Source organism: Ailuropoda melanoleuca, chromosome 7, assembly GCF_002007445.2.
Source record: "Ailuropoda melanoleuca isolate Jingjing chromosome 7, ASM200744v2, whole genome shotgun sequence".
Lineage (NCBI taxonomy): Eukaryota > Metazoa > Chordata > Mammalia > Carnivora > Ursidae > Ailuropoda > Ailuropoda melanoleuca.
This window is the reverse complement of record NC_048224.1, coordinates 42,600,198-42,613,123: the sequence shown is the minus strand read 5'-3', so window position 1 is coordinate 42,613,123 and position 12,926 is coordinate 42,600,198. Positions and strand designations below refer to the sequence as shown.

The following is a 12,926-nucleotide window of genomic DNA, read 5'->3' as shown; positions in this document are numbered from 1 at the left end:
TCTATTGTTATCAAATGTGACTTCAGAATTCTTCTCAACATGCCCTTATGGTTAGCCACTATCATTGGGTTTGACTTGTAATTTTAACTGAAATTCAAATACTGTGCTTCTGGTTCCTTTTCTATAAAATGAATATGTGGCCCCATCTACCATAGGTTGAGGAGGACTAAGTGAGTCAATGTCTATAAAGTGATTAGCACAGTGTATGATCTGTAGTAGGCACTCAATTATTTTTTCTATTATTTACTGGCTTTCATTCATCTGGCCTACAGCCTATATATCTAAATAGTTCTAGTTAAAGCACCTGTGAAAATCTGTATAATCAAGAGAGTCATCTTTATTTTCCACATCATTCTTTTTTTTTTTTTAAGATTTTATTTATTTCTTTGACAGAGAGAGAGACAGCCAGCGAGAGAGGGAACACAAGCAGGGGGAGTGGGAGAGAAAGAAGCAGGCTCCCAGCGGAGCAGGGAGCCCGATGTGGGGCTTGATCCCAGGACCCTGGGATCACGCCCTGAGCCGAAGGCAGACGCTTAATGACTGAGCCACCCAGGCACCCCTATTTTCCACATCATTCTGATACAGGAAACTTTATTACTACCCCACAGAAGCCTTCCTCAATCCTTTAATGCAAAACCATTTGTTTATTCACTTTTATTCCCATAGTACCTAGTATCTATCAGCCTTTACAGCCTGTTTCATGTTTATTAGCTGCCTTATCTACAGGATGTTAATTCTTACAGGGCAGTGCCTAGGTCTTATTACTTTCTTTACTCCATTTTCTCAAATGGTATCTGACTTACAGTATACATTTAGTACATATTTGTTATATGATTAACATCATTACAGCATGTTGGTGCAATCCCACGTGAACATGGAAATTTCTAAATTTCATTTCTGTGGCACACATGGGGATACTGAGGCTCACAGAATAAAAATGAATCAATGAAATTATTCAGCTATTGTCCACATTAAGCCTAGAACCCAATTTCACAAACTCTAAATCTTTTCTGGTATAACATTTCCACTTTCAATTAGATATGGCTTGACATAATTCATTAACTTGCTTTTCTTTCCTTTAATTTCATGGTTAACCTTGAGGATGCACTTCCACTAAAAGTCAAACTTTTAGAAACAAATCCCTACTGGATGATGCTACATAAAGGGATCTACACAGGGTTGACAATTTATAATATCTAGCCTGTGACTGAACTGACTAATCCTTTGGGAAGGCTGAGTCACAGTCTGTCCTAGAATCAGAGAATGTAGATAGATATGCCTGTGTGCTTAAGAGAAGAGAGGCTATTTCCTTTGAATCTGTTTGTGTCCCAGATTACAGTCAGAGACTTATATGTAACAGACCCTCTTACATATTTCCTACCTTGAATTACATCTAGTAGGACGTCCCACCAAGTGTGGGGATTTCTTTACTCATTGCTTAATTGTCCAGTGTTCACCCAACCTCAGCTTCCATACATCAGTAAAAGAGTACTTACTGCTTCCGAAGAGTCATTCTGGGGCTATTAGCTGCAGTAAATTTAACTGAGAAATGCCTCATGGTAACTTTGACCTATTAGCCAGAGTTCTTTTGTCTGGACCACAAAGCACATCATCCCCCAACTCCCAGAAGACCATCTGATATTTGGAAATGGTGACCACTGCCTTTCCCCCCCACTCTCAACATGCCAATCCAAGTCATCTCTCCTCCAGGCAAAATGTCCCTCTGGCTCAAGCTATTTTCATTGGGTAGTAAACCAAAAATGTTTGGTCCCTTTCTTCCCTTTGATGGCAAACTCCCTTTGATTTACCATAAAAGATTGTTTTTGGACTCCCAAAATGAAAGGGTGAGTTGACCAATAACAAGCATATCATTCAATGGTGTCTTTCAGAGACAGTCTCATTCCACATCATTTAAGTGGTATGTGGGAAAGGAAAAGGAAAAGGAAATAGCATTTATCAAATGCCTACTATGTTTTGGTCACATCACATTGATTAAGTCCTGGGATACTCCCAATGTCCTTTGAAGTACATAGTATTATACCACATTTTATAGGTGAGAAAGCTGAAATTCAGCAGTTTTAAGGAACTTGCTCCAAAGCAAACATCTAGAAAGTGGTAGAGCTGGAATTTGAACCCAAGTCTGTAGAATTCCTTAGATTGCTCTCCTGGCATTCTGCCCAGATGTCTCCTGTCTCAGGGTGCAAAACTGTGGTCAAAGTTCTGCTTCTTTTATTTGCTGTGAATACCTCCCATGAACCATAAACAATATGGTCTTCCAGTAAATCTGACATAAATTTACTGCAAGGGCCACAAACTGGCCAGTTGAATGATGCATCTTCCCCAAAGGTCTATGTCTGAACATGGTCCCAAAGGGCAGAGCCATGTGATCATTGATATTCTGTTAGGAATACAAGACAAAATTCAAAACTAAAGGACTTACATAATATTTTAAATTGATTTCCCTTGTGCATTTTTCCTCTCTATGAATGACATAACCCTTGTATCCTTGGCTATATTTCCTCCACACATCTAAACTCTCACTACCAATTCTGCCTACCAAAGACTTCTCATACTTGTACTCTTCTCTTCATCTCTTAATTAAGACTACCCTCCTCATTCATTTGTCCTCATTACTCTAATCCCTCCTACTTGGTCAACCTAACTGCAGTCATATTTACTCCATTCCCTCCTTTAAAGTGCATCAAGAGAGATATTTCAGAAATAGATCCAAGCACATCACCGCCCTCTTCAAAAATCTTCAGTGCTAATAGGGGGAAACAGTCATCCTATTTCCTTTTTTCAGAAGACTCTACTAATGTAACAAACCTTGTCACTTAGACTAATTTCACTCTCTCCTTCCTAGAGAGGTGGAGTAAACCAATTTCTGGGTGATAGCATTCAGACTGCATTTCTTGACTGGGTGGAGCTAATCTACTGAAAGACTATAAACATTAAGAATTTGCTTTCTTCCTTTTCTTCCAGGCACAGCACACTATGACTTAGGACATTCTAAGGTCAGAATGTGCACTTTGCAGACTAGAGTTTTCCCTTATCCTGTATCAGTCAGCATGGGTAGGTTTTGCTGCAGTAACAGAAGGCCCCCAAATCTAGTGACTTAAAACCATGAGTATATATTTCTCATGTATGCTCTATGTCCATGACAGGTAAGCAATAATATAGCTTCATGTCATCTTCACCCCAGGGCCCAGGCTAATGGATTAGAAACAAAGGACCACTGATGGTCATCAGGGCAGAGGGAAAGAAAACAGATACAGTGAACCTTTCACTGGCTCTCAAAGCTTCTGCTCAGACACATGTCCTTCTGCTTAATCCCACTGGACAAACAAGTTGTTTGTTTGTTTGTTTGCTTGTTTTTGGTCACACCTGCGTTAAAAAGAGTGGGGTGTTGTATCCTGTCACAGGTGGGGTAACGCAGAGAAGGGCACCAAATATGAGTGAACAGTAATGCACAATACCACACCTGCAGCTCTCTGAAAGTCTAGACTGGAGGGTGAAACAGAGAGTATTTGCAAGTCCATTTAGTTCCATACCTCAGCTAAATCGTCTTAGTATTTAGTCATTAAAAAGAAAAGGCTGACATTTTGAGCTGATGCTCAGAATGGGGAAGTTATTTGTCTCACTCTGAAAAGACTGTGAGCCTCACAGTAAGAACTAGAAGCTAAAGCTCTTTCCACTAAATCAGATTGTTTCCTCAAGCTTCATTGCCCATATCTGGCACAAAGTAGGTGTCTAGCACATGCCTGTAGAGCTTAATCAAATTTATATGACCCAGTGGTCAATCCTCCCTGAAATGTGTTTTTTCTGTTCAATAAACACAGCTTCCACCTGTGTTCTATGGGCTAGGAACTCCACCACACTCTTAACGCAGAACTTCCACAGTAAATAAATCCCCTATCCTTCATCCAGTCTGTCCATACACACATTTTGATTCCTATATTGGTGTCATATCACCAGACCCCCAAAACAATAAATGAAAAACAGACAGATGTCTTAGGAACAGGAAAGTCTCCACGTGCCACCCCTCATTCTTGGTTTAATGCTAATCCCATTTCCCTGCTTCTAAGCCAACAATCTTCTCCCTCAAGCCCCAATCCCTTCCCTCTCTGGAAGAAAGACTAGGTATTTCTTGAATTCATTTATTGTGTTTTTCCTTCTCTTTAGTCATCTTCCCTAGTAACATCTTCCATATGTCTGTGAGCCATTGTGTTAAAGAGCTCTGCCCAAAGTCCCTATTTATTCTGAGCAGATTGGAATGGCAGCCTTAAGTCTGGTATTTCCTCACGTTTGACAGCTTGAATTACAGACTTTGGGTACATTTAACGTAATCCATTCATGTGGAATGGCTGTTGTTCCTCTCATAGTAGTTTGAAAATATAAATATTTACAAACCCCTAAGACAAAAGCTCTTACTGACAAGGTCTCTAAAGCAACAGCTCCATAGATAGGAACCTTTCCACTTAGAGTTTTTCACTGACAGAGTCTCAATTCTCCTGGGTCATGTGCACTCCATTTAATGTTAATGGAATCTTAGTGAAATCACTGGAACTTATCTCTCTACATGTCCAAAGAGGGAAGGGAGTAGAACAAGAGTATGGGGGACAGATTTTCTCATCAGGATACAGTCAGCTAGAAATGAAGTTCTTGGAATTGAAGAGTGTCTGACCCTCTAGGAATTTCTACTACTTTGTGCCTTCTCTGTTCCAGGAACTATGATAAATTCTTTGCATACTGTAATTTATTGACAACTCATAATCCATTTTATTGATGTAGAAATAAGGCTTTGAGAGATAATGAGTTCATACAATGTCAAACACCTGGCAAGTAGAGATTCCAGGGATTTTACTACAGACTTTGTTTTTTCAGCTAGAACTGGAAAGACTAGGAGAGTATTACATGTAAATTTTCTGAATGCAGACAGAAAGGAAACACTGGAAGGATCCACATTTCTGAACAAATTTGTTAGCTCCACATGACCTACAATAGCCACATTAGATCTCCTCTATTCATGTCAATTTCCTTTACGCTATCAATATCTAGAACTCTCTCTCTCTAGTCATCCTTTTAAAAGATCTATCCATCTATACTAGTTGGGATTGGTTTCAGCTGTATATGAGGGAAATAAATAATATTTTGAAGTAAGATAAAAGATTACCTCTCCTTCATTTTAAGCACAGTGTGGGGAGGAGATCTGAATTTGGCACAGTGACTTTATGTCTGTGACACAGGATCCTTTTACCTCTATTCCACTATCTTTTCAGTGTGTACCTCATCCTCATTGGACCAAACTGGCTGCTACAGTGGCACACATCAGAATCTTGCTCCAAGCATCAGGAAAGAGAAAAAAAGAGAAGGATACACAGATTCTCTGTTGAGAACTTCCCAGAACTACCTTCTATATACGACTTCAGCTTAGATATCTTTAACCAGAACTTTGTTGCACGATGGCACCTAATTGGACAAGGGAAAAGAGGATGGGAAATTTAATCTTATGGGTGAGTGGTAATGTGCTACACTGAAAACTGTGGCTCAGTGTTACTGGGAATGGAGTAATGAAAATTAGCCCAGTTGACAAACACTGGGGCCAAAAGTAGAAATCCTAACTCTTGCTCTAGAATTTTTGTCTTGGCTAAAGAGAACTTTAGCAGAATGAATATTGGAGAGAAACTAGAAGTCTTTGACTCACCACATTTCAAGTCCTAGCTTAAGCACCACCACAAGGAGTGAGAAAGCGTGGTTCCGCATCAAATAGACATGGGTTCTATCCTATTTCTCTCTAGATAGACGGTTATGGTTTCTCTCTAGATAGATGTCTCTCTAGACATAACTGAACTACTTGAAGCGTGGAGCCAGATATGAAACTCCTCTCTCAAACAAGCCCTATCACAATGGACAGCGGATAGTAACAGAGCAGTTTTTGGTTTTGTGTTTGCTTTTTTGTAATCTAAGTGAGTCAAATAATATAACTGGTACAATATGCTAAACAGAGCTCAGGGTCTTAGAGAACCAAAATTTCAGGGCACAAGACACCACACAAAGTGTAAATGATAGAGCAAACCCTGAGTCAATGTTTGCCCTGCTCTAGACCTAAGATTTTATTGAGGCAGAGAAAGAGGAAGAGCCTGCAGATAAGCCCTGCATCCAGGGAAGGTAGGAGAGAACATGAGTCTTTGGAGAAGGTGAAAGGACATTGTATTTTTAAAGTATTCACGTAAAAACAGGGTGCAAAAGTGACCTCAGCTGGGGACGTGAACTAGCTGTCCAATATCTACGTATGAGGCCAAGGCCAATCAAGGAGACCAGTTCTGAGCCCTGGCAATAGAAGGTCCTGAGGGGCGCTGGACAGGATGAGGGTAGATGGCAAACAATTGAGGAAACGAAGTTTGGCCACATCCTGGAGAATCTGTGGTCAGTGATACATTAACCAGCCTTGGCCTCCCAAAGTTTTAATTGGAGTCATTTCCCATGAATGTGGCCAAGAAAACTGTAAAAGGAAAGAAAAGGGACAAAAACAAAGAAAAACCAAAACCATTCAGTGGGGCCCCACTAGCTTCCAGGACCAGCACAGACAGAATTAAAGTCCATGGGATTTTAACCCTTTCTCTACTTGGATTCTGGCGTTAGACTTGGATTCACATCCTACCCCACTACTTACTAACCACAGACCCTTGTGGAATTCTTTCATGTTTCTGATCCTTAATTTGGGGATCTTTAAAAAAGAATACTTGCTTCACAGGGTGGTTGTGTGCATTATATGAGATGAGAGTTCCGAAAGATCTTTGCAAGTTGCAAAACATAATATTCACGCGAGTACTTAATGCAAGGGAGATTGATAATGGAATTCTTTGTAATTCTGGTGATTCTGTGTCCAATCACTTTCTGTAGCTTGTCCTCATTCTAATATGGTTTATATTTTGCATTTTTGGTGGTTTCATAACACTAACAAATTCTTTTGCGATAGTAATGTCTTCTTAGCTTAACACTTGGCCTGTTGAATAGCTTATGGGAATAGGGTTGTGACAGTTGGTCAAGGCGACAGCCATTGAGACAAAAACCAGAAACCCTAATATTCTATACCTTCTGTGTTAGAGAAAAAGGACTTCAGGAGACTCTACCAAACCTGACTATAAAATGTCAGTTGTTCCACATATGACTGCATACCTTACGAATAATAAAGAGTGCAGACTCAGAAATCCTTATCCTGATTAAAATCTCAGTTTGGAATCAATGAGCATTCCCTATATTAGGGGAACATTATAATGTGTTAATGATGTGAAGACATTAATTTGGTCGTGGATGTGGTAAAAAAAAAATTCAAAGGCATCATAAACTTCAAAATGAGTCAAAATAACATGTGTTTACATAAGTTCTTCCAACATTTCCTTAAATGTAACATGGGTTTATGCTGTATCTAGTGACCTGTGATTTATCTAATACTCAACTTCTCTTGCGTGTCACTCTACTCTTGCTCAGAGGAGAATGATGAAAATATAATGGGAAGAAAGTATGGAATGGGAAGCCTTGAAATGGAGAGTGGGTGCATGAGGAAAATACTATGGGAACTAAAAGATAAAAATAATACTGAAGTTAAGTTTTAAGACTAAGCTGAGTGACCTTGAGAAGGTTTTATACACTCTGCAAGCTGTAATTTTCTCATCTGAAAAATGGCGTTCGTAATCCACAGCTCTCAGTGCTTGTTAGGAGAAGTAAAAATAATAGGGCATAGGAGAAGCACATTGCTCCCCCTGATTCTCTACTTTGCCGTATGTTACCTGTGTGACCTTGTGCAAATCTTCTGCAGCTCTGTGCCTCAATTTTCTCACCTACAAAAGGGTGAAAATAGAAGCCCCTGTATTATTTGGATGGTGTGAGTACAAAGTATGTTGGTGTGTTAATACATATCATTTCTTAGTGCCTGGTACATATTGAGAGCTAAATGAATGAATGGCCCTTGATGTCTATGACACAGAACCTGACACATACTAAGAGCACAGAATAATTGTAAATATTATTATATTCATTCAACAATATTTTCCCTTTTATACTCACAACAAAACGGAAAAAATTAAACCCATTTCATAGATGAAAAGACCAAGATTCAGCATCTGGAATCTACTGGAATTAGGTTATGGGACCCTAACCTAAGCTTTTTAAATTCCAAAATTAAGTATCATTCCATATAAAGTATTTCAGAAGTCAGGCAGACCCTCTGGTTTCTCTAGGAACATGCTATTTCCATTAGAGCTTTCTCACCCCAAATTTCAATCCCAAATTGAAAAGGAAAGTTACTGCTTTAAACTGACAGTTCAGAATTCATTCCACTTGTCTAAGTTCTTAAATTTCATATATATGTATATGGAAGTTAAATACATTTTCTTGAATGTGATTTATGAGGACTTTCTGACAAGGTTCAAGAGGATCACTCATAATATACCCTGGACTGCATGCCATAATCTAAACACTGGAAGGAAAGTTTAGGAAAGCAATTCCCCAGTTTCACCACTGGTGAAATCACAGTATCTTATACTTGAAGCACTGGCCTCAATGATTCAACTTTCCTTAGTTTGAATTGACTAAAGTTATTATAAGTTTGTGGCTTATCTGGTTTACATTAAATACCCAAAGAGAAATGAATATATCTATGGCGTCAGTGGAAGAGAGAAAAATGGTGTCAGGCTCCAAGCCCAGGGGAGGTGGCTTTTCTCAAGGAAAGGCTTAAACAGGATTACTTCCTTTCCTCTTCTGGGAGACAGAGACACAAGTTAAGTGACTAGGCAAGAAGGAGAGCAAAATAAGACTAACTCAACTTAAAAGGCTGGCTGACTTTCACGGTCTCTGTTTTTGGACTACCTTGATTTAATGGTGTTTTGCATCGTCCACAAACATGAGGGTTACTTTCCAGAATATGACACCCTTGGGGCCACACATATCAGTAGAATCCTACTGCCAACCAAAGCTTTAATGTGCTTCTAAGAATTCTGTGTCAAGATGCTTTGAATGGCAAGTAATAGCAAACTCAAGTCAAACTGGTTTAAACCATAAAGGGGATTTATTGGCTCAAGTAATAGAAAAGTCCAGAAATAGCATTACTCTCACAGGAGTATTAATCCATTGGCTCAAAAGAAAATGTTAGAACACAGTTTTTGTCCCTCTTCATTTTTCAGCCTTCCTTACTCAGTGTCAGATTTATTACTATTTTTTAAACTCACTGTCCCTTTGGTCCCAAGATGACCGTCAGAAGCTCCCAGAGCTTCAGGTTTCCTTATCCGAATCCAGTGGAAAAAAAAAAAAAAAGAGCACGATCCCTACCGTACACTTTGGAAATGAAGAGGTTTTCTTGCATAAAACCAATAAAAGAGTATCTTTATCTACTCCTGCCGTCTATAATCTCTGAACCAATCCTTTTGAAAAGGGGAATAGGATACACTCATAGGTTTAATCTAATCAGGATTTGTCCACCCCGCTCCCCTCAATAAACTGGGAGTGGAGCTAATCCCATCAGATCTTTAAAGCTCAGAAATTCAGAGACTGGTACATTGGATACTGTAGAAGCAACCAACAAGTTTCTTCAACTTCTGAAGTCAAACTATTTTTCCATCCTTACCCTCCACTTTGGATTTTACTTTCCACACACTCGTAACTACTTCTAGTTTGGCAAGCACACATTGATCTTCTGTTCATTCTGCTGTCCTCCTTCTCTTTCCATGTTTTCTAAAGGCCCAGTACAAACAGGCCCTCCTCCATGAAGATATTCCATTTTATTCTCTGCTGGAGATTCTCTCTCTCTTTCATCCTATTTCCAACAACAATCGATATGTCCTGACTTTATAAGTCTGATAGTTCCCAATCTTGTATTCTATTGTACTCCCTGCGTGTCTTCTGGATGCTGTAAGTTCTCTGAGAAAGAAGGCTATGCTTCCATTGTTATCGATTCCTCTAAAGAGTACAGACTACTTGCTCTGAATATTGCAGGGAAATAAGTCAATGGGTTTTGGAGGTCATTTTCCTGATGACACAGTCTGTATTTCCATTACTATCAATAGCCCCACTCCTGCTTCTATGAAAAGGTGTAAGGGTTTAGCATCCTGACAATTTGCTTATCTAGTAGCCAATCCCTCACCCTCAGCTAGTTAGTGCAGTGAGCTTGTCAGCTGAAAAGCAAAAATCCAGAGGCTTAGAAAACATTAATTTTTTTTTACTTTTAAAAATTATCTCTAATGCAACAGCCTTGACCCAGAAGTCAATGATTCATGGAGCCGAATAAAGCAACACTTCCTTTTCCTTTTCACTCTCTTCTTTCTCATAATACTACTGTTTAGATGACATGTACCTGAGAGGGGAAAAGAGAGTCTTTTGTGTTTTCAGAAATGAATACTTTATAAACAATGGGACTGTCTACAATGTTGGAGCATAGGATAAGTAAAGGCAGTATAGCAGGGGATACACCACAGAGAGCCTTAAGTACCAGGCTGAGAACCAAGATTCTTATCCAGGAGGTTAGGTGGGGTCATACACTGGCTTAACCGAACAAGTGACCTGATCACATTTTTGTTCACCTTGTTGAGAGTCCTACCAATTTTCTTACCACAGAGAAAAGGATTTCTTTTCACTCTCAAATTTTGTTGCTCTTACCTTTGACCACATCACTTACAGATATCCCAAATTTACATACTTAAAATAAAGCTGTGAATTTTCCTCCAGAAACATGGCTCTCCCTCATGTCCTCTTCATCTCAGCAAATGGCTCCACCACTCACCTCGTTTCTCAAACAAAAAACCTGGAGAGACATCCCTGATTCTGCCCTGTCTTTGTCTCTACATACTGACCTACAAATAACCCCTGTACATTTTATCTCCACATATATCACTGAATCCATCCCTATGTCTCTTTCTCACTGATGGCCAATATCTTAGTCCAGAAACTCCTGGATGGCTATGACCATCATCACGTCAAGATTCCCAGGTCCCTTCTATTCACCTTTAATCCATTCTCCACACCAGGTAATAATCTGGCTTCTGACCCATTCTCTCACTTCAGTTTCATCCACTCTTTCTCTTATTCAGCCAGATCCTTAAGTTTGTCCAGCTTTCCCTCCCTCAGAGCCTTTGGATATTCCATTCACTTGGCTTGAAATGTTTTTTCTTTAACCTCTTCATAAGGCTGCACTTTTTCAGCCTATGCTAAAATAGTATCTTCTCAGAATGGCCTCCCCTTACTACCCTATCTAAATGGTGAGCTCCTGTTATTCTCTATTTTAATTCCTTGTTCACAGTATTTATCACATATTTGATACGTGTGCTTGTTTATTGTCTTTTTTTTTATTTTTTGTCTTTCTCCCATAAGAATATAAATTCACAAGGCAAGGGTTGTGTCAGCCTTGTTCTCCATTCTACTCCAGCCCTAAATCCTGTCACATGGCCAGGGCTGGATTAAATACCTACCGAATGGAAGGAATTTCTGTTAATTTCTGCCTGTCTATTGTATTTCATAGGACATTTATTGAGTCTAACCTCCCTTTGAATATGAAAACAGTGGGTAATTTAAACTCCTTTACTATCTAAATAATCAGTCTTTTCTTTAAAAAAAGAATTCTTAAGACTTTGTGGGATTCACGTTTCCTTCACCACCAGGAAACGTCCTTGATGAAATTGATGAATGCACTTGAGGCATATCTTGAGCAAGAGAAGGGTGGAATTTGTGAAAATGGCAATCTGTGCCCTTATATGGCAAACCAGACTCTGCCAAACAAAGATTCTCAAATCCACAGAGTCTTTGTGGTCTGAGATATGCCACTGTGATTCACTCAACGACACTGAACGGTGTTCTCTGCAGGACCAGTGCATACACTTGCAGTTCCTTTTCTAGGTCCTTCACTCCTAATTCTTTTCCCTAAGTGGGGGTTTGCCAAGGTCTTAGCCTATACACCCTTTACTTCTATTCTAATTCTATGCACTATCTCCACAAAAGGAATTGCCCCCATCTCATGTTTCCCAACTATCAACTTTCTCTTGACAAATCTAAAACCCAAATTTCTAATCTCAACCTCACTTTCCAGTCAGGTCTATTTTCCATCAGTCTGCATCATGAGTTCCTAATACAGTTTGCAGACTGGATTCAGATCTGAGCCTGACAAATGTAAATCTATCATCCGCACCTCTCAGCCTCAGCTATACAATTTGATCCTTTCTCTCATCAATGCTCTCTTTGTCCACAGCTTTGCGTTTTCACCTTATTAATATCTGCTGTTCATATATAAACACGTGGAAGTGGGGAATGCTTCCCAATCTCATTTTAAGCAGTTGTAAAGATTGTGCCCTGCACAACTCTAGAGGGTGTCATTTATCCTGCAGTCTATGTGAATGGTGCCCTCTGGAGTTGTGTCTGAAGTATCTCTGACTCTTTTCTACTTTTTTCCATCTTCTGTGCCAAACACAAGCCTTTCTACATTGCAGCCACCAAGAAAATACTGTCGACAGACTATTTTGGCCAACGGTGGTGAGGAGTGAAAAGTGCCAGCAAATATCAGATCCACACCCTAAATCTTCTGAATGGGATTCCGTGAAACACTTGACAAGCCTCTCTCCTCATGTAGGTTGCTCCATTCTGAAAAGAATGTGTTTTTGTTAAGTGTTGTCAATTTATCTCTTACTTCTTTGTATAATCCTCCCATTATGATGGCATCAAGCTCAATAAAGAAAAGTCAAGCTGAATAGCAGTTATTTCCTGATAGCCTTGCCCAGAGATTGGTCACGGTGGTTACTCAATCAGAAAACTGGAACATGGGTTGCCTATGCTGAGCAGATGCTACATTTACAGTAGGAACTGGCAGAGGGTGCTTACCCAAAGTCATTCAAGGAAGAAACAGAAACCACTTCTGTGTCCTGCTGCCTAGCCCAGGACCTGGCCTT

At 39.6% G+C, this 12,926-nt stretch overlaps 1 long non-coding RNA gene across 2 annotated transcripts in view; it reads left to right on the top strand.

Annotated features, from left to right (window-relative positions):
• LOC117802923 overlaps nt 1-12,717 on the top strand; it is a 45,179-nt gene extending 32,462 nt beyond the window's left edge. For both annotated transcript variants that reach the window (XR_004626430.1, XR_004626429.1), the window contains one exon: nt 12,471-12,717. This is a non-coding gene — a long non-coding RNA (uncharacterized LOC117802923). The remainder of the gene's footprint in view (nt 1-12,470) is intronic.
• The last annotated feature ends 209 nt before the right edge of the window (nt 12,718-12,926 follow it).